The sequence below is a fragment of the Solanum tuberosum genome, unplaced genomic scaffold (assembly GCF_000226075.1).
Source record: "Solanum tuberosum cultivar DM 1-3 516 R44 unplaced genomic scaffold, SolTub_3.0 scf00089, whole genome shotgun sequence".
NCBI classification, from domain to species: Eukaryota; Viridiplantae; Streptophyta; class Magnoliopsida; order Solanales; family Solanaceae; genus Solanum; species Solanum tuberosum.
This window is the reverse complement of record NW_006239012.1, coordinates 607,756-629,178: the sequence shown is the minus strand read 5'-3', so window position 1 is coordinate 629,178 and position 21,423 is coordinate 607,756. Positions and strand designations below refer to the sequence as shown.

The following is a 21,423-nucleotide window of genomic DNA, read 5'->3' as shown; positions in this document are numbered from 1 at the left end:
TATATATAAAGTTAATTTTTAGTCAAAGAGGGTTGTACGAACTCCCTTTAGCTCGGCCCTTTTTGGGGGATGGGGATGACCCAATCAATATGGAATGTCACAAATAAAACTTGTTGATCTTATTTCCACTAGAGAAGTTATTTCCCTTAATTTTTAAGGAAATTGTTTTTCTAAGAAAATATATTTCCACAAAAACATAACCAACTAAACATGAGAAAACTGAAAAAGTATTTTTCAAAAACCATTTTCCACCATTCTGAACACACCTTTTTAAGCAAATTGAGCCATGGACTCATTTTTTATTGATTAACAAAAATAATAATATCCAGACCCACGCGAATCAAAAATAAAACAAAAGGAAAAAGAAATAAAAAAATAACAAAAAAGGATCATTTGATCCGGCCCAAAAAAATGCCAATTCCTATAGTAGTAGGGTTTCCAAGATGATCTTCATTTTTCTCTTCGCCGTTTCCACTATCATCTTCAATCTAAGATGGTTTTTATTTTTTCTCTTCGCCGCTTCCACTATCCTATGAAAATATTGATGATGATGAGGTTCCACAATAACATTTGGTTCACATTTTTTTTGGGTAACTAAACACATCCTTATTTCTTTTCATTTCTTTGTATAATCATAATGAATGTTTATTTCTTTTTTAAAATTTATGTTTTTACCAACTCATTCACTTAGCGTGTTCTCATAACTAAGAGAAGGCTAAGATATGTCTCATAATACATTCATTCCTTTGATATAACAAGAAAGTTGATTCTCTACAGTGAAAGATTAGTTGACTAACTTATCTTATTTCTTTGAAGTTGTCCTTCTAAATATGTCTGTTCAATGAATATGACCATTAAGCGATGATTCAAATGTGATCTATATGCACTTGAAAATCTTTGAAGCAGTGGAAAAATTGATTCGATGATTATTCTATTTGATTTATATAGATTCAATTGAACAGGTTCGTCTTTTTCATGTCTAATTTATGTATTTTCAAATACTTGAAATGACCTTCAATTTAAGTATGAATGAATCACATAAAATTCTCAAAAAAGGTAAGATACAAAAGTGTCTAATTTTTTTTAAATCATTATCATGAATTTTAGAATTTCTTGATTCGTCTAAACTGTTGGAGATTCAATTTTGCCGATCCTTGAAATTGAAGTATATTCAAAGAAATTCAACACCTGAAAAATAAAGAAATAGAAAATAAATTTTTAATTGATAAAATTAGAGTAAAAATATAGAATATTAAACGACATAAAAAAATTAGATGGTAGAAGGAAAAAAAAATATCCAAAATTGTGCCAAAATCATGTTAAAGATTTCAACTATTCAGGAATTTAAACACTTAAGGTGACAATTGATGATCAAGTTGGCCAAAATCCTTCAATCACTTCAAATAAAAATAATAATTGTTGAGATGACCTCAATCACTGAGAATAAGGCTTCGAGAGTTAGCTATACTTTTATGATTAGTCATATTTTTACGAATCATTTGATTCACATGCTAGTTATGTGAAAATCATTAATTTTTTTCCTAATTCAAAATAGTTTCTATAGATAAAGCAAGGTTGGTCCTCGCCGTCAACTAATTCCCCCGCAAGATTGCAAGAGTTGTTACAGATGATGTATTCAAATCTGCAACACTTCAATCCATGTTGTACAAGTTAATTATGATGAAATTCAATAGTTGACGAAATTCTTAACATGATAAGTAAATTTCTAATTTTCTTTTATTAACACACTACAGATATATTGATATACATGGAAATATTTTCAACCAAAAAAACAAGAAGTATGTCTTTGTCATTGTTAGACAGTTCGAACAATTACCAATTGCGACATTCAACTCAAAAGGGATGAGGTATATTTATTTCACATTTTATTGGTTATTGTTAGTTTATCATTTGAATATTAAAGATTATTTTTATTTAATAATTAGTTATCTAATTGGGAAAATTTGTGAATGTAGGATGAATACTACCATGAGTATATGCATTTGAAAAATGCAGAATCTGCTTCAAATGTTGTTCTAGTAATGAACTTTACAAATTTTCTTCAAAATATTTATAGATTTTGAGTTGTTTTATCGTATTTAATATTTTTCTTCTTTCTTGGAATGTTCAATTCTAGATTCATCACAGTATTGTGAAGGGGAGAGAAGCTTACATCCAAATCAAGCGATTTAATAAAGGTACATTTATATATGAATATACTTGCTGTAATGATCCTTTCGGTCATTAGTAGGTAAATCATTGGTGAATGAATTTGAGTATTAAAACTTTTGGATAGCTAAGAAATTACGAAATTTGTAGGGCTTTTCAGAATCGAATTCGGGTGAGTAAAACTTCCTATTTAAAACTTGGTGTGAATGAGTTAGTTTAGAACATCAAGGTTCAATTAAAGGTGTGCTGTGAAATGAGAATTTTTTGGGAGATCCCGCTATGGCGGAGCCTTTGTAGCGGGTGGGGCCGTTGTAGCGGATGGGGCCAATATAGCGAGGTTATTCACAGTTTATGTAGAAATTTCTCCTAATCCACTCATTATTATGCAAACTCATTATGGAGAAGAAAAAGTGCGACCAAGGGTGAATTTCAACCACATTCCATCAATTTCATATGTAAAGGTAAGTAAATCACTCTCCTACCTTGGTATTTTGATTTCTAGGCCTTAGAATCCTTGTTGGGTGACTTTAGGGGAGGTTGAGATTAGTAGCTTTGTGGGTCTTTAGTAACATGTTTTATGAGCTGATATACATTTGTTTGCATGTGTCATATATTTAAAAATATGCGTTTAGACATTGATCACAAGTCTTATGAGGTGAGGGCGATTTTAGGTTGTTTGCATGTGACATATATTTGTCATGATTGTTGATATGTAAAAACGTGGTAATCCTCAATAAATTATTTGCCATAATTTGGTAAACTTATCCTACAATGTAAATTATTTGTTGACTATTATAGAATTATCCTCGACAAACTTATCCTCGAAAAATTACAACAAAGAATTTTGACATTGCAGGATAAGTTTGCTGAATTATGACAAATCAATTTATTGAGGATTAACACAGTTTTTACATATCAACAATCATAACAATTATATGACACATGAAATAACCTAGCATTGTCCTCACCTCATATGACATGCGATCAATGTCCAAACACATATGTTTAAATATATGACACATGCAAATAAATGCATATCACCTCATAGAGCTAGGCTAGACCCAATTTTTAACTGCTTCATACTTTTCAGCATCCACCATCACCCCTCCCCTAGAGTCACCCAACAAGGATTCTAAGGCCTACGAATCACTATACCAAGGTAGGTCAGTGATTACTTACTTTTATTAATAAAATTGATGGAAAGTGGTTGAAATTCACCCTTGGTCGCCCTTTTTCTTCCTTAAAATAAGTTTGTAAGTTTGTAAGATAATGAGCGGTTTAGGAAACATTTCCGCATAAATTGCGAATAACCCTACTGTAGCGGCACCACTATAGTGGGAATTAATTCGACCACTATAGCATTGTGATAACTGATATAAAGCCTTTCACAGGGCAGAAAGTTGAATTTGTTTCGAAAAGTCCCCATTTTGCAACACATCTTCGAACCATGACAATCTAATTAACCCGTTAATGCCAAGTTCGATGTTAGAAGTTTAACTATCGTAGGTTTGTCAAAAACTTTGCATACATGTATATAAATCGGACTAGACTATCTTAGAAAAAGGCATTATTTGTTTGGTCTGGTAGTGTGAGGTGAGATTCCAAAAGCTCAAGGCACTTTTGAATACGACTTTTTTCCTGTCATTCACAGATCATTATTGCTTACTACATGTGTTTACTCTGGTGGATTTAAATTTGAGGTAGATGAGGTGGATATGGTTGTTGAGGGACTATGATATGACCATCCAGTAACATTGTGCAAGGCCAATATGGTGGTAGATGGATTGAGTCGGAAGACAGTTAGCATGGGCAGTTTGGCTTGCTTGGGGTATCTAAGTGACCCTTAGCTAGTTAGATTCATACTCTAGAATCTAAGTTTATGTAGTTGGGGATTTAGGGAATGGGTGGGGTGTTTTCCAATTTTAAAATTACGCCCATATTTCTAGTGGAAATCAAGGCTAAGGAGTTTGAGGATTAGAATTTGAACAAGTTCAGGAACAAAATGGTATATAGGGCGACTCCAGATTCTATACTGGATGCAAGTGGAGTGCTAAGTTATAGAGGAAATATTTGTGTTCCATGGGTTGATGAATTTATCTAGACAGTATTGATAGAGTCTCACGGTTCATGAAATTTGATTCATTTGGATTAGCCAGAATGTATCGGGATTTGACACGAGTTTATTGGTGGCTCTAATTAAGAAGAACATATTTGAGTATGTGTCCAAGTGTCAGACCTGTCACCAGGTAAAGTATGAGCATCAAAGGCCAGTATGGTTACTATAACGGATGCCCATTCCTGTATGGAAATGGAAAAGGACCGCCATTGACTTCACGATGGGTCTTCCTAAGACCTTGGGGAAGTACAATTTAGTTTGGGTTATTGTTGACAGGTTGACTAAATTAGCCCATTTCATTTCAGTTAAAATGGACTATAACTGCCAACAAATGCCTAAGATTTATGTCATGGTAATAGTAAGGCTCCATAGGGTGCCCCTTTCTATCACTCCAGATAGAGGCACTTACTTAGTTAATTTCTTAGTTATGTTACATAAGACATTTGGCACTCAGCTCACATTTAGCACAACCTTCTATCCTCAAACACATATTCAGTAGGAGAAAATAACTCAAGTTCTAGAGGATATATTTAGAGCATACATGGTTGACATTTTGGGCTATTGGATCAATTTCACCATAGATATGACACTATTCAAGGCACTTTATGGGAGGAGATGTAGATCGCCTATAGGGTGGTTTGATGCTGGTAATATGAAGCCTCTGGATGTTGATTTGGTGAGGGAAGCTCGGTAGAACGTACGGGGCATCCAAACCAAGTTGTTGGTTGCTCAGAGCAGACAAACGGAGTTTGCAGATCATAAGGTAAGTGGTATGGCTTTTCAAATTGGAGAACATATTTTTTTGAAGGTGTATCTAATGAAATGGGTTATGAGGTTTGGCAAGAAGGGTAAGATTATCACTCTTTACATTGGTCCATTCAAGGTTATTGATAGTGTGGGCCAACGACTGACAATTTAGCCTTGCCACCCAACTTGTCTGGGTTTCATCTAGTTTTTCATGTTTCCACGTTGAAGTACCATGAGATGGAAATTATATTATCAATTGGGACTTGATAGTTCTAAATAAGGACTTGCAATGTAAATATTAGTGAAGATCCAATAGAAGCATCTCATCTAGTTGAGAAACTTACTTGGAAAATTAATAGAGACATTAAGGAATCTGTAGGGTTTTTCAAAGTCAAATTTCATGTAAAACTCCTGATATAAAAAATGGCGTGAACGAGTTAGTTTAGAATGTCAAGGTTTAATGGTTTTCCTAAATGGAGACTTTTGGGGAGAATTTCAAGTTTTTGTCATGTAATAGCCGCTATCGCGAGTTTCACATTAATATAACGGGAATTAAATTAATTTCTACTATAATGGGTGATCCCTCTTTGGCAGAGCAACTATAGAGGTAGGCCGCTATAGCAAGGTTATTCACATTTTATGCAGAAATTTCCCCTAAACTACTCATTATTCTGCAAACTCAGTTTGGGGAAGAGAAAGGGCGACCAAGGGTAAATTTCAACCACTTTCCATCAATTTCATCTCTAAAGGTAAGTAAATCACTCCCCTATCATGTATTGTGATTCTAAGGCCTTAGAATCCTTGTTGGGTGACTTTAGGAATCCCAAAAAGATTGAGGCAGTTGATGATTGGTGAATTTCAACTCATTTGAGGTTGTTTTCATAGTTATATTGGCTTGCTTTAGTTTATAATTGGTGCTTTAATGTGGTTTGCTTCATATTTACAGGAAAATGAAATGGATAGTTGATTTTAAGAGATATTTTAAGAAACAAAGTGAACTTGAGGCAAAAAGAGGTAAAGAGCTGAAAATGAAATTTATGGCAGCGTAAGTAATTTTTAGGAACGCGCCTGGAGGACCGCAAACGCACCCGAAGGACAACAAATGACGAATCCTGGTCAATGCAGGATTGCAAATGCGCCAAGAGGGCCGTAGACGTGTTAGTCCTATCAACTCAAGTTTGCGAACGCGGACTAATCTCCATGAACATGGAGAGTCACGCTTCAGGCACTTATTCACCCGTGCAGAATGGGAATTTAACCAAATTGACAAACTTTATGGTTGTGAGTCTCGGGAATTGATGAGAAAGCTTAGGAGCGTATATGGCAGCAGTACATTGGACGACGAGGATCTCACTATTCCTACTGGCTTGAGCTCAAAGTGATGCAGTTCAGAGAGTCCCTCGTATTCTCTTTTGATATTTGGATTGTGGGGACACAATGTTATTTTAGTTTGGGGTGCCTCCCTTGTAGTCATTTTGTTGATTGTTTCTGCCTACTATGATTGTGCCCTTGCGGGTGTACTTTTATTTCTTTGTTATGGATTTATGTGCCCTAGTTGGGCTTTGATAATTTGGATGATTTTTATTGATACAATGTTGGATTAGTCAATTTTAGTTTTTGATTTGTTGTTTGTAGCTTATTTGTTTTTGTTTTGATGATTGAGATATGGATTGACGATGCCCAATGATGGATAGAGTGACGACATTATTAAAGGTAGATCATGGATTGCTTGTGTGTGTTGATTGTTGGTGGATATGGTAAATTCTGAGTAGCTGACTCTAAATAGATGAATGAGGTTGCTCGATGATGGATTGGTTGATGACTTTCTTAAGGGAAAATCTTCATCTTTTTGGGAGGTTGTGGCTTGGTTGGTACTAAGAACGTAGTCTTGTGTGTGGAAACTGTTGCACATTGATGAGTCCATAATTTGGACTCATTTTAGGGCTATTATTTTTGATATAATTTAGTTTCCTCAAAATGCATATTTTGTCTCAATATTCTTATGAAAAATTCCTTAATTTTCTAGGTTATTTAGTAGTTTGAGGCAAAGCATGGACACTACTTGGCAAGAAGGAACAAGGTGGCTGAAAAGAACGAAGAAATGAAGGCCTGAAGATCGCCTAGCCTAGTTGGCGAGTCGCCAATCGGCCTGGAGATCACCTTTTGTTCCAGTGTGCTGAGCCCTGAAGGAAAAGGTCAAGTTGGCGATGAAATGGAGCAGTAGGCGCGTCGCCGATCAGTTCCACGAAGCAGTACCATATTTCCCAACGACTCAAAACACAAAGAGGCTGAAGGCTAAAGCAGGAAGGCGATGAAATCGACCAAATGGCGGATCGCCGAGCGTATCGACGATATCGACGAACTGCGCCGAATGGTCCTCCACAACACAAATTTTCAAACACTATAAATACTCGTTTAAATTTATCATAACATATCATAAGACTTCTATTGTTCGAACTTTTGACAATTTTTGAGAGAGTTAAGGTTTAGAGGGTTTTGGAGACTTTGTTTTAAGACCTTGAAGATTCAAAGGGTTTCAACTCCAATAAATTGGAAGTGGGTCTCGAAGATTCTTCACTCTTGACGTGTTTTAAAACTTAACTCTTCATACCCAGTTGATGGAAACTGATATTGGTATACATTTTTATCTCTTTTACATGTCTAGCTAAAACCCCAATTCTTGGGGTGTGATTTTGTCAATATGGGTTAAATTATCTGTTGGGTCTTGCTTGTTGATGGTTTATTTGTTGTTTAAATGTGATTTCGTTTTGTAGTTTTGTATGAACTTAATGGGATTGTAGTTGCAAATACGATTTCCTCTTAGTGTTATTGGCTTGCTTGAGAGAGAGGTCATGAAATTAAGACTACTAAATTGATAGCCGGTGGTATTGGGTCAACATGGGTTCAACTCGAGAGAGTGAATCCTAGTCCTTCTCCTACACATTCAGATCGAGAGAGTGAATGGGTTAAGGCGTAGGCTCTGCTTAATGTGGCAACTTGGTGTTCGAGAGAAACCGAGTTTATTCGGGATAAGTTGCTTGAGAGAGAATTTACCCCACTATAGTCTAGCCTAGTCGCAAATGCTCAACAATTTACTGTCAAAAGCATGTACCCGATAGTCTAGTTTAACCCGTATTCCTATCACATCCCAAGCATCCCGTCTCCATATCTCATTTCTTTATATTTTTGCTATTTTTTGTTGTTAATTAATACAAACCCCATTGATAAATGACGCTTGTGTCACTCCTTAGATTTAGTATGTTTTTATTTGGTAATATTTATAGCTATGACTAACTAGAAGTTGACTTTATTTTTTTATTAATTCTCAAAACCACTCCCTGTGTGAATGATCCCAACCCTTGGTTGAGTTATATCACTACACGCGATCGTTTGGCACTTGAATCGAAATAGTGTCAGTTGATTACGTCGAACGTCAAAATGGCGCCGCTGCCAGGGAGTGGTGTTAGTTGAGAATTTGTAGTTAAGTAAAATTTTTGTTCTTCTTAGTCATATTTTACTAACTTAATTTTTAGTTTTGTTTTTCTTTCAGTTGTTGTTGTAAGCAGATACCCTGAGTATGGCCGAGGAAAATGGTTGCAAATTGGCTGAGACAAATCAAGAAGTTGAGAGGGACTTCAAGTTAACCGCACTAGTAACTCAGCTGAACGATTTGGCCACCAAAATATCAGAGGTGGAAGACCAGTGCAAAAGTCAGGGGAGGTACATACCCCCTCATGAGCGGAAAAAGCCTAGAGACAGGGAGAACAATTGTGTCGAGGACACACTACAAATAATTCCTCAAAAGATCACCGAACAAGATCGAGTATTGGAAGAGATGAAGGAGAATATTGAAGTGTTGAATCAGATGATTGGCTCTCATTCTAGATCTATCCAGCTGATCGGACGCTCATGAGTTATGCAGTGCCTCAGCTCCACTCAAATGAACTATTGAGGTTACCTAGTAACACTAGGGCCAACCCCAATAATGGAGAGTGAGTAAGGACTTGCGTCGAGCCACGACGTTAACTAAGGCGCTTTTTGGGAGGCAACCCAAGGTCTTAATTGCTTTCTTTTAAGTTTAGAATAATAGTGTGTTGATTGTGCAGGATAACGTGAGGAAAATGTTGAAAAGTGCAGGTTGGCGAGCGAATGTTTTAGTTGACGCATCGCTAAAGAGGTCGGCGCGCCCGATTTAATCCGCCGTTTGGCTCAGCACTATTTTAATTTGGAGCCTGTAAAACTCGGCGATCCCAGGAGCTACTTGGCGAATTGGCGACTTAGTCGGCGATCCCGATGTTGCCCGCCATTTGAACCCCCAAGCAACTAAAGGTCATGTAAAATTCTGCGAGGTGAATGACCACTTGGCGACACACCGAGTGGATCGGTGAATGAGACTAACGTCGCCGAGTGGACACGAACTAGATAGTTATTAAGGGCCAACAATTTTAAGGTTTTGAACTCTTCACTTTCCCTCGCTTTCAAACTTCGCAAACTCACACCAAGTTAGTATTTTCAATATTTTTTGCATTCCATTAGCATTTTGATTGTTAATTGGTGCTCGGACTTCGGATTTCATTGCCGCCTAGCATTTCAAAGGAATTTAATCGGCACAAAAGATTAGTTTTCCGAACCCCAAATTTATTTTCAAAATATTTGTACTCATTTGCAATGATCTTATCGTATTGATGTGTGTTGGGCCTCTCTGATAGAATTAGAATGCTTAAATGCCAGATTTAATTTGATAATCATGCCCGTATTGTTTTAATCATCGAATACCCGTAAATTTGTGCCTTAAATTGAGTTAAATAAAGTTGGGGGTGTGCTTGCATGTTGGTTAGATTTGTTGGGTGAAGTCTGAGTAGCCCGTATTTGTTCTAAGTTGCGTAAATCGCACAATGATGGAGTGGGTGACTTCATTCTTAAGGGTAAAAGTCATCAAATGGCCAAATTTTGCAAAATCGGGAAAAATCTGAATATCCCGAGGCAATGTGTGTTATGGGTCTGAACTCAATTGTACTAGTGCATGCTTTCATTTTGTTTTCGGGGCTTGCGGGGTTAAATTCAAGAAGATGGGTTGAAAATAGGCACGTTGGGTTATTCGGCGAGCTGGGTCGAACTCGTCGAACCACTTGGCGGTTTGCCTAATGATCCCATCTCGCCTTTAATTTCATGCTATTTGTGATGTTGGTTTCAACAACTTTCGGCGAGAAGCCTGAGTTAGCCAAAAGCACTCGGCGACTCGCCAAAAGTCTTCTTGTTCGACCTTTGCCTGCACCCCTAAACCCTTGCTGCACTTGAACTTTCGGCGGGCTAGTCATGGCTCGCTGAAAGGCTTTGGTGAATCACCGACTTGCTAAAATTCTCTAACCAATCCCTTCGGCGAGCTTGATCTAGTTCTCCATGGATCGGCGAGTTTGTCTGCAACTATTTTTCTGTGCTCTTAATTGAATCATTTCTACATTATTTTTGATGTTTTGTAGATACGGTACAGACTAATCTAACTAGGACACCCCAGAAAATAGTACATGGTATTAACATAAATGAAGGGGGATCAAATCTCCCAAAGAAGAGAAGACAAGAACTCCCTCCGGGAGACAAAGGCAAATGAAAAAAACACACATCTAAGAGAGTACATGTTGACACTCGGACTGAGTTGTCTGAACCTGAAGACGAGCATCCTTTGATTTCCCGAAGGGATGAGATCCGAGCTAGATCTCAAACCATGTCCACCAGAGTTCCTTCAGATACCATTCCTCCGGCAACAGACTCAGTGCCAGCTCAGGCACCTCCTGTGACCCTCATGCCTCCGGTCGTTCCTCCTCCCAGGATCCTAAACAGATTAAAAGGTGATGGTTTACGAACCATCCTCGAGGAGTAGCTACTCTCGACAGAAGGCTTAGACGGGAAGTATTCAGAAGTGAGGGAGACCCTCTGCTACCATGAGTTTGAGTAGTTCACCATGCCCCGAGGTCCTTACATTCCTACCTGGGTCTGGGAATTCTATACAACTTATGGGGAGTTGGTGCTCAAGAGCAAGAAGAAGGCAAGCGAGTTCAGACCGGTGAAGTCGGTCATGGTCAGAGGCAGGGAAGTTGGGTGCAACAGTGAACATATTAACAGTATATTGGATAGAACGCTGCATTCTTCACTTCCTTACGAGGGATTTCCCATTGCTCAGTCCCTAGATGACTTGAAGGGTTGGTTGGCTCCTCTGATATCCGACACCACCCCGAGGTGGATCGAGGTAGAGGCCCTTATTGAGAAGAGGGACTTGAATATTGCTGCCAGGTTTTGGTTTGGCTTTATCAGCAGCACCATAATGCCATCCCAGAACGAGTCCGTTTACACCATCCTAAAGCAGCTTGCCTTGGTTCTATCATGTCTAGGAGGCGCATCGACCTAGGACTACTAATTTCACAGGAGATAGCCATGAGAGTCAAGCAGAGACAAACTTCTCTGCCATTTCCAGACTTGATCACTGAGCTGTGCCGACATTCTGGAGTACCCCAAGATACTGCGAGGGATATTGAGGTCACCCCATCATCCTCCACTGACATCCGGCGTATTGAGGCCGAGTACACACGAGAGGAGGTGGACAGAAGGAGAGCAGCTCCGACAGACATTTCTTGAGAGGTTGATGTTGACTCGTTACCTGCAGAGGCATCTTCGCCTACTCCGACCTCTGGGCCTTCAGGTACATCTGCTCCTTCCTCCTCTTCACAGGCCCCAAGTGTTTCCTCCTCCTCCCAGCCTGTCAGGATTACTCAGGCCATGATCCTGAAGATGGGGCATTTGGCCCAATCAGCTGACATGCGAGCGACCCGACTTGAGAGGTCAATCCCAGGGATAATCGAGAGTGCCATACTTTGCACTTACCCCCTTCCAGACTTCTGTTGATGCATTGACTGTGAGAGTCACAACTTGTAAGAGCAGGCAAGGGGAAGCCTCCGATGTAACGACTTTGAAAGCCAAAGTAGTAGATCTGAGGAAGGACGTAGACTATCTAAAGTCTACTGACTTCAACTCATTAATAGAGGCTGCTGATGATGAAGATGCTCCAGAGACTTCAATGATTCCTTCGGCTACCACTAGAGAAGTACAGAGGGATGTGACAGTAGATGAGGAGTCGAATGCAGAGACCGACAAGGAGCAGAAGGCGGTGCATGATGATAAGATGATAGAGAGCCGAGATGAGAGCATATTTAGAGATTTTCCAGATCTTGTGGAGACGATTGTGCAGCCGGTGATCCAGATATCGCCGACTGAGATGTCCACAACAATTCCTAGTGGATCTGGAACTGCTATTTCTTCTGAGGTGATTTCGGGCACTAATGCCCAAATCCAGATAGTTGCACAGCCTAGACAGATAGAGAGACTGCATAGATATGATCCTTTCTTTACCTTATTCTCTGTCTTACTTTCTTTCACTTTTGGATACTTTACTTCATTTGCATTTGAGGACAAATGGTTTTTATTTGTGGTGGGGTGAGGCCCACCTTTTGTGTGAATATTGATGCTTCGCTGTTTTGTGCATATAATTGGGTCGTTTTGCTTATAATTGTGTCTTACACTGCTTCTTGTGGATGTTTGAGCTTGTGGCTCCTTTTATTTTAAATTGTAAATGATTTTTACCCTTTCGAAAATTTTTAAATTTTTGCCACCTCTTGTACGTTTGGAATGTGGCAGTTCTTAAGAAAATTTGAGTCTTGGTTTTGATCAATATCATGACTCAAATAGTGCTCATAATTGAACGAATATGAATGTGCGGCTACGATGAGACCAAGTGAAGTTACATAGTCAATATGTGAACTCTTTGCATCTCGTTGTGACTAGCCAATTATCGAATTGATTCTCTTGTGATGAACATTGCACACTAGCAAAAGTGTGGAGTCTTGTTTGACTCTGGTGTCAATGCCTTGTGTGATGAGCTTACTGTGAACCATGCATGATGACACCTAGAATTTTCTCCGTTGGTCCGATCGACTAAGTAAGGCTATCTCTTGATATGATCTTAGGCAACTTCGAAAGAGTGTGACCAATTTGACATATACCTCTTTTGTGGCTTACCTTGTGAGTGTGTCAACGTCTTTTAAACACCCCTTGAGCCTCACCTTTCTTTTGAAGAAACTTGGTGAAAACATGACCTTTATTAATCTACTACCCATAATCCTCGTGATTTGTGGTTGATTGTGTTGTGAAAAGAAAAGGCAAGTCAAGAAGTGCAGGAAAAATCCCTTTTAACCCATGGTGTTGAGAAAAATGGAACCCCTCCATACAAAAAAAAAAGACAAGAGAAGAAAAAGAAAAAGTTTTGAAATAAAGTTATAAGAAATGTCAAAAGAAATGGGTTCCGAACAATCCATGGAAGTGAATAATGGGATGACTTATGAGCACTAAAGAAATTGATGAAAGAAAAGGAAATGGAGTGTTGAAAGCACCACATTTCACGAGGATGAAAGTCACTGAGCCTAAATGACCATACCTTTGCACTCATCCCCATTATAACCCTTGAAAAGACCTTTTTGATCTTGAGTGAGCTGAAATAATTATTGATTGGAAAATGCGGGCAAACCTATGGGTGAAAGCATGCATTGTGTTCTTCTTTGTGAGAGTGAGTGTTGCATTTGATTCCATAATTTTAAATGATTAAACCATTGTGTGTGAATATGGAATCATTCTTTGTGTGAGGGCATTCAAATACCTTTGTTGGGCTCGAACTTGCATTTGAAGCAAGTATAGCGAGCTTGAGAATCTTTGATAATGGTGTGTCACAACTTGAGTCTTTGAGTATACAATTGATTCTTGCATGAGTAAGTTGAGTCTTGTTGTGTACATTCATGGTTGAGTCTTGTGTAGCACTGTTTGAGACATCCCTTTTGGACTGCTGAACTTGAGTTTTACTTGAGTACAAGCAAAAGTTTAAGTTGGGGGTGTTGATGAGTCCACAATTTGGACTCATTTAGGGTTATATTTTGATAGAATTAGTGTCCCCAAATGCATATTTTGTCTCAATATCTGATGAAAATCCTTAATTTTAGGTATTTAGAGTTTGAGGCAAAGCATGGACACTACTTGACAAGAAGGAACAAGGCGACTGAAAAGAACGAAGAAATGAAGGCCTGAAGATCGCCGAGCCTAGTTGGTGAGTCGCCGATCACCCTGGAGATTGCCTTTTGTTGCAGTGTGCTGAGCCTTGAAGGAAAAGGTCAAGTTGACGATAAAATGGAGTAGTCGGCGCATTGCCAATCAGTTTCACGAAGTAGTACCTATCGCCCAACGACTCAAAACGCGAAGAGCCTGAAGGCTAAAGCAGGAAGGTGATGAAATCGACCAAAATGAGGATTGCCGAGCGTATCAGTGATCCCGACTAACTGCGCTGAATGGTCCTCCGCAGCACAAATTTTCAAACACTATAAATAGTTGTTTAAATTTATCATAGCATATCATAGGACTTATATTGTTCGAACTTTTTACAGTTTTTGAGAGAGTTAAGTTTTAGAGGGTTTTTGAGACTTTGTTCTAAGACCTTGAAGATTCAAAGGGTTTCAACTCCAAGAAATTGGAAGTGGATCTTGAAGATTCTTCACTCTTGACGTGTTTTAAGACTTAACTCTTCATACCCAGTTGATGGAAATTGATATTGATATTAATTTTTATCTCTTTTACATGTCTAGCTAAAACCTCAATTCTTGGGGTGTGATTTTGTGAATATGGGATAAATTATCTGTTGGGTCTTTCTTGTTGATGGTTTATTGTTGTTTAAATGTGATTTCCTTTAGTAATTATGTATGAACTTAATGGGATTGTAGTTGCAAATACGATTTCATCTTAGTGTTTTTGGCTCGCTCGAGAGAGAGGTCATAAAACTAAGACTACTAAATTGATAGTTGGTGGTATTGGGTCGACATGGGTTCAGCTCGAGAGAGTGAATCCTAGTCCTTCTCCCACACATTCAGTTTGAGAGAGTGAATGGGTTAAGGCGTAGGTTGTGTTAAATGCGGCAACTCGGTGTTCGAGAGAAACCGAGTTGATTCGGGGTAAGTTGCTTGAGAGAGAATTTACTCCCACTATAGTCTAGCCTAGTCGCAAATGCTCAACAATTTACTATCAAGAGCATGTACCCGATAGTCTAGTTTAACCAATATTCCTATCACATCCCAAGAATCTCGTCTCTATATCTCGTTTCTTTATATTTTTGCTGTTTAATTAATACAAACCCACATTGATAATTGACGCTTGCGTCACCCCTTAGATTTAGTATGTTTTTATTTGTTAATATTTATAGCTATGACTAACTAGAACTTGATTTTATTTTTCTATTAATTCTCAAAACCACTCCATTTGGGAACGATCCCAACCCTTGGTTGGGTTATATCACTTCACGCAACCGTTTGGCACTTGAACCGAAATATTGTCAGTTGATTACGTCGAACATCCCACGTATGCCCCTCCATCTTTTAAATTTGAGCATGTTGTGTATGATTGTGTGAAAATCCTTACAACTCTTTCTGTGACTTTTTTATTCGTTAGCGGTTTAAATGTCAACGCCACTTGTATTTTGAAAAGGAAATAAGAGTTTGAACCATCTTAATTGATCTTCATACCATGTGTGGTGAGTTGTTGAATAATGCCTTGTGTTTGCTTATGTCACTTAGAACTTGCTCAGTTAGTTTTGATATGATTGTCTTGACTGAGCTTGGTTGGAGAAATGATCTTCGGCTTTCTTTGATTAATCTTAAAGTCCACTTGGCCTAAAAATCCGAACTTTGCACATATTATATCCTTAGTTGTCCCCTTTGAGCTTTATCCTTTTTATTGACAACCACATTACATGCCTTGTCCTTTTTGAAAAAGTAACCCTCTTTTGAGCATTTCCCTCATTGAACATGAAATTATGAAAGTTGAGGCTAAAATCCTAAGTTGGGGGTGTTATGGGAAACTCATTGAAGGGATACTTACTACATGAGGGCTTGATAATTGTTTTTTGAAAAATGGAGGAAAATCTTAATGAAAGAAAAAGCTTTGAAAAAGAAAGAAAGCTAGTGAATAAATGAGACTTGGATCCTCTAAAGGTTGAAAATGGTTGCATGTGGGGCATATAGAATGAAAATTTAAAAAGAAGAAGAAGAATAATGTGAAATGTGCATTGAGTTGAAAAGTGAAGAAAAGTGGAAAAGTTAGTAAATGATGAGTCATTGTGTAGTGTTCAAGGAGGGAGTAGTCACTTGTACCAAAATGATGATAAGATTTGGGTACGAAGTTTACTTTCTGGATCAATCTACACCTGGGATGAAATAACGACAAAGTTTCTTGATAAATATTTCTCACAAGCAAAAACAACTAGAATGAGGAAGGAGATCAATAATTTCAGTCAACTAGAATCAGAGACAGTGTTTGAAGCACATGAAGGATTCAAGGAATTGTTGATGATGTGTCCACACAGAGGAATAGAACCATGGTTGCAGTTGAATTTTTTTTGGGAAGGGTTATCGCCTGGGTTACAGGGGATATAAATAATGCAGTGGGAGGACCAATCATGAAGAAGACAGCCGACGAAGCAATTGAAATCCTTGATGAACTTGTATCATTGGGTTGTAGAGAGTTCTAAAAGAAAGAAGAGTGCAGGGGGCATCGAGTTGAAACTTACACTACCCTACAGGCGCAAATTTCATCGATTGCGAAGGATGTGAGGCAGTTTACTCTAGCCCAGGCACAATTGACATAATCAATAATATGTGATTTTTTTGCAGGGGGACATCCTACTAATGAATGTCAATAAGTTCCACTTGCAAAAGAAGAGGTTAATGTTGTTGGAAACTTTAATAGATGGAACTATCTAGCAGGGAACAATTTCAATGCGATGAGGCAAAGGCATCCTTGATTCTCATGGAGTTCATCGAATGGTACTTTGAATGCTTGTCTACAGAACAATATGAGAGGACATGGACAAGCACCTCACGGGTACCAAATTACCAGCGACAATAATATCGGCCTTTGAAGGGACAACAAGGGAATCAATCCAGTTTGGAAGAGATGTTTAAAAGTTTCATCACCAAGGTAGATGAGAAATTTGAAAATCAGAGTGCGTATCTTCGCAATTTGGAGACAAAAATGGGATAGATTGTAAATCAAATTTCTAAAATAACTCCTGAAACTCTACCAAGTGACACAGTGAGGAATTCAAACGATTTGATGGTTGTAACATTGCGTTCTGGAAAGATGTTGAGTGATAATTGTCAGAGTCCAATAGAGAAGTCAAGAGAAAGCCAAGTGGAGACACGAGAATCTCATGAAACCAAGAAAGGTAAGGACAAGTCAGAAGTTGAAGGGGATAAAAACATATCTCCATTACCTTTTCCTCAGAAGAAGAAATGAGAGAAACTTGATAAATGTTTCGGAAAGTTCCTTGAGATGCTAAAATAACTTCATGTAAATATCCCATTTACAAAGGTTTGTCACACAAATTCCTGCATATGCAAAGTTCCTAAAGGAAATTCTGTCTAGCAAGAGAAAATTGGAGGAAACATTAGTAGTCAAGCTTAATGATCATTGTAGTGCCATCCTTCAAAATACACTACCTCAAAAATGTGGTGATACGTGTAATTTCACTATTCCTTGTGCTATAGGAAATGTTAGATTTGAGAAGTCATTATGCGACTCAGGGGCATCTATAAACCTCATGCAACTGTCAATTTTCAAGAAATTGGAAGGAGAGCTTGGAATAATTAAGTCTTTCCCTGTGTGCTTACAATTGGTAGATTAATCTACAATCCTTCCTGAAGGAATAATTGAAGATGTTTTAGTCAGGGTGGACAAGTTTGTGTTTCCAGTGGATTTCATAGTGGTGGACATGGAAGAAAACAATGAGGTTCTGTTGATTCTTGGGAGACCATTTATGGTTACTGGCAGAGCAATACTCAATGTATATGAAGAGCAATTGATGCAAAAAGTTGGAGAAGAATAAGTAGTTTTCAATATGAAGAAGATGATGAAAACGTTTAGTCCTCTTTCAAGGTAGATATTTTGACTAATCTGGCTGAAGAGTATAAGAATGAAAACCTTATAGAGGATTTCAGGAGAGATGCTTATGAGAATGCAAGAATTTTCAAGGAAAACACAAAAGTATGGCATGATAGTCTTATCAAGACAAAATAATTTAAGGAAAGAGACAAAGTGCTACTTTACAATAGTAGATTGCGCCTTTTTCCTGGAAAATTCAAATCAAGATGGACGGGACCATATGTGGTGAAGAATGTAAGTCTAGATGGTGTAGTTGAAATCTTTAATGCAAAAGGAACTGAAAGCTTCAAGGTTAATGGGCACCGTTTAAAGAAATATGTAGTTGGAGGATTTGAAAAACAATCTTCTAACATTATCATTGATTATCCCAAACTGGGTTACCTGGGTCGTGCCGCAGCGTTAAATCATACTTTTATTGGGAGGCAACCCAACACTAAAAAATATAGTTGCTCGTCTGTGCGCATGGGCGGATCCCATTCAAAACGCGTGACTAGCGCGCCACAACAAACGAGGTCACTGTCTCACCGTGCGACCAAGCAATCAGCGCGCGGGTCTCCCACCAGGTAAGTTAAATTTTTGTTTCTTATTTTATTTTATAAATAAATAAATAAATTAAAATGCTTGCTTATGTAGCACTCTGGAAATTAGTAGGCTAAACTAGAGCTTAAGTGAGGGTTAGAGTCATGAATGTAACTCCCCGTACTTAAAATAAAGAATTTTGTGTTAGAACGTCAAGGTACTACCCCTCAAGGACCAATCATGAGCCCTTGAGGAGGACCCCTGGAAACTGCCAAAAAATAGTGAACCACGATTGGACCCACGCCCCATGGTTGGAGGGTCCGTGGTTTGGCCAAAAGTTTCAGTCACCAAACCACGATCGATCATCACGGTCCATGGGTCCAACCACGGCCCGTCAACATGGTCTAGAGGATGGTGACATGGTAGCAGTTTTGGTGGTTAAGCTTTGGGGTATTTTGGGTCTTTCCGGTTTTAACTAATATTAAGTGGTATTGTTTTAGCCTAATTTAGACCACCTATATAAAGATTTTAAACCCCTAAATTAATTCATTTAACTCATTATTCTTCAAACCCAAATCAATTCCCAAAATTTAATCCTCACCAAAAAATTCTCTCTCTAGAACTAGATAAGAAGAAGAAGAAGCAGAAGAAGGAAGTTAGAGCTAGGGTTCAAGGAGCAAGGTTTCTCACACCAAATTCATACAACTTTGTGATCAAGGTATGGTAGTCCTTTATCCATGGATAGCTTTCATCCATGGAGTCCCTCCAAACCCCAATTTCAAAGATAGAAATCCCCAAAAGCTAGAGTTTGATTCCAAAGTCATAGGTTCCTTTTAAAAACGATTATAATGCTTGAATTACATTATATTATGTATGAATTGATTATTCCTTATGGTTTTTATGTTGAAATCCCTAAAACCCATGAAATCACAGAATTTCCCAATAATGATCTTGTGATGTGGGTTTGTTGATGAAAGAAAAATGTTGTGCAATGCATGGATAAGACCCCATAAATCTTACCCATGCTAAGTAAACCTCCTTGGTCCAACATTCATGTTCATCACCTTTAACACATTGAAAACTCATATAAAAGCTTCTTGAGTAACCATAGTTCATGATTCATATTCTTGTTCTTGTTGTTATGAGAATAAGCCTTAACTGACATGAGACCATGTGAGTTATACATGATACCCCGGTGTTACCCACGCCAAAAAGGGGTTTCCTACTTACCTAAGATAGAACCATACTTTTAGCTTAGGTGGATTCACTAGTTAAACAACCTATGGGGGCACATAGTTTATGGGATAAGGAGATTGCTACTAGAAATCCAGACTCAACTATTGTAAAATGTCTCCATCTCATGAGACATACTTTAGGAACCCAGACTCAACTAATGTAAAAGGATCCCATTGGCAAGCTAGACTCAACTAATGTAGAAGCAATCATTAATTCCCACAAAGTACATATTAAGTCATAACTGATTCATTGAGATAGCTCATTAGATCATGCGTGAAAATAACCTTCCACCGTCCATGTCTACATATAGATTCAATAGGTGAGAAATCCTTTCAACCTTAGAATCTCCATATTGTGAGAAAACCTTTCACATCATATCATTTTCATGCAGAAGTGTGTATATGAGAATAACCTTTCAACAACACAACAACTATATCATAATCATAGACACTTCACTCTCAAAGTGCTCTCAAAACGTATACATAGATTTCCATAAAAACATATATCATTCTCATACTTTACCCTTTCAAGGTTCAAAGCTCATATCAAATCAACACATATAGAATTCAATACATTAGACATGGATATCAACATAATTCAAGTAACCCAATCACTACAAGCATAATCACCTTGAGGGTATTTATGAAAAGTTTCTCTTATGTTATGATGATCTATGTATTGGCTATGTTTATGACTTGTGCTTTTCTGCTATCTTCATGATGATGTTTAAACTTGGTAAATTGCATGCTTTCAAATGAAATGTTCCTTCTAGCATGTTTTCAACGTTTTTATGCATGACTATCATACTTAGTTCATTTTTGTACTAACGCCTACTTTCCCTACATTTTCCCTAAGTGTAGGGTCTGGTTCTTGAGGTGATTATTCTAGTGGTTAAAGCTTGGACTTGTGTATCTTCAAAGATTGTTGGTGAGTCCTCATGTTTCGAGGATGACTTTTCCTATGTTGTAGTTCCTTTCATGCATATTCCCTTTTCGGACATGTTGTATGGGCTAGGCCCTATTTCATTCACACATTTTAATAGATGGCTATATTGAGACAATTCTAAACTTCTACTTTCGTTTATGAAAATTTTGAACTTGAAATGTGTTTTTACTCTTATTGTTCTATTGCTTATGTTACGAGGAATTAGTGGATTTTATAGAGTCTTTTGGGGTTCTATACGCCATGTTACATCTAAGGGGTACTCCTGGGTCATGACAAACTTGGTAATCAGAGCACAAGGTTTAGAATGATCCTAGGATGATGTCTCATAAGCCACGTCTAGTAGAGTCTTGTTCATAAGTGTGAAGCGCGCCATATTTTTGAATGAGAGGCTACAAGATGATTAGGAAACTTCACTTCTTCATTATTCTAAGTCGTCCCATAGAGTTTAAATCTATAAGATATCTCTCCTTCTACTTGCTCTATGTTCTTCAGGATATGAATACTTGAAGGGCTAATGCTAGAAAGATGGAGGGTGACAATGTGGAACAAGGAGCCCCTCCTCAACCTCATCAAGCTTCGATTGATCCTTTGGTCGAGAATGTTACTCATGCGGAGCTTAGGGCTACTCTTCATCAAGGAAGTATGAGTGTTAAGGAGTATGCTCTAAAGTT

The 21,423-nt window shown here is 38.0% G+C and overlaps 1 long non-coding RNA gene across 1 annotated transcript; it reads left to right on the top strand.

The window, feature by feature from the left end:
- Positions 1-1,575: 1,575 nt before the first annotated feature.
- LOC102601477 (uncharacterized) lies at positions 1,576-6,634 on the top strand. Its single transcript, XR_367309.2, has 4 exons — positions 1,576-1,868; positions 1,977-2,039; positions 2,138-2,198; positions 5,979-6,634. It is a non-coding gene; the product is annotated as an uncharacterized lncRNA (long non-coding RNA).
- The last annotated feature ends 14,789 nt before the right edge of the window (positions 6,635-21,423 follow it).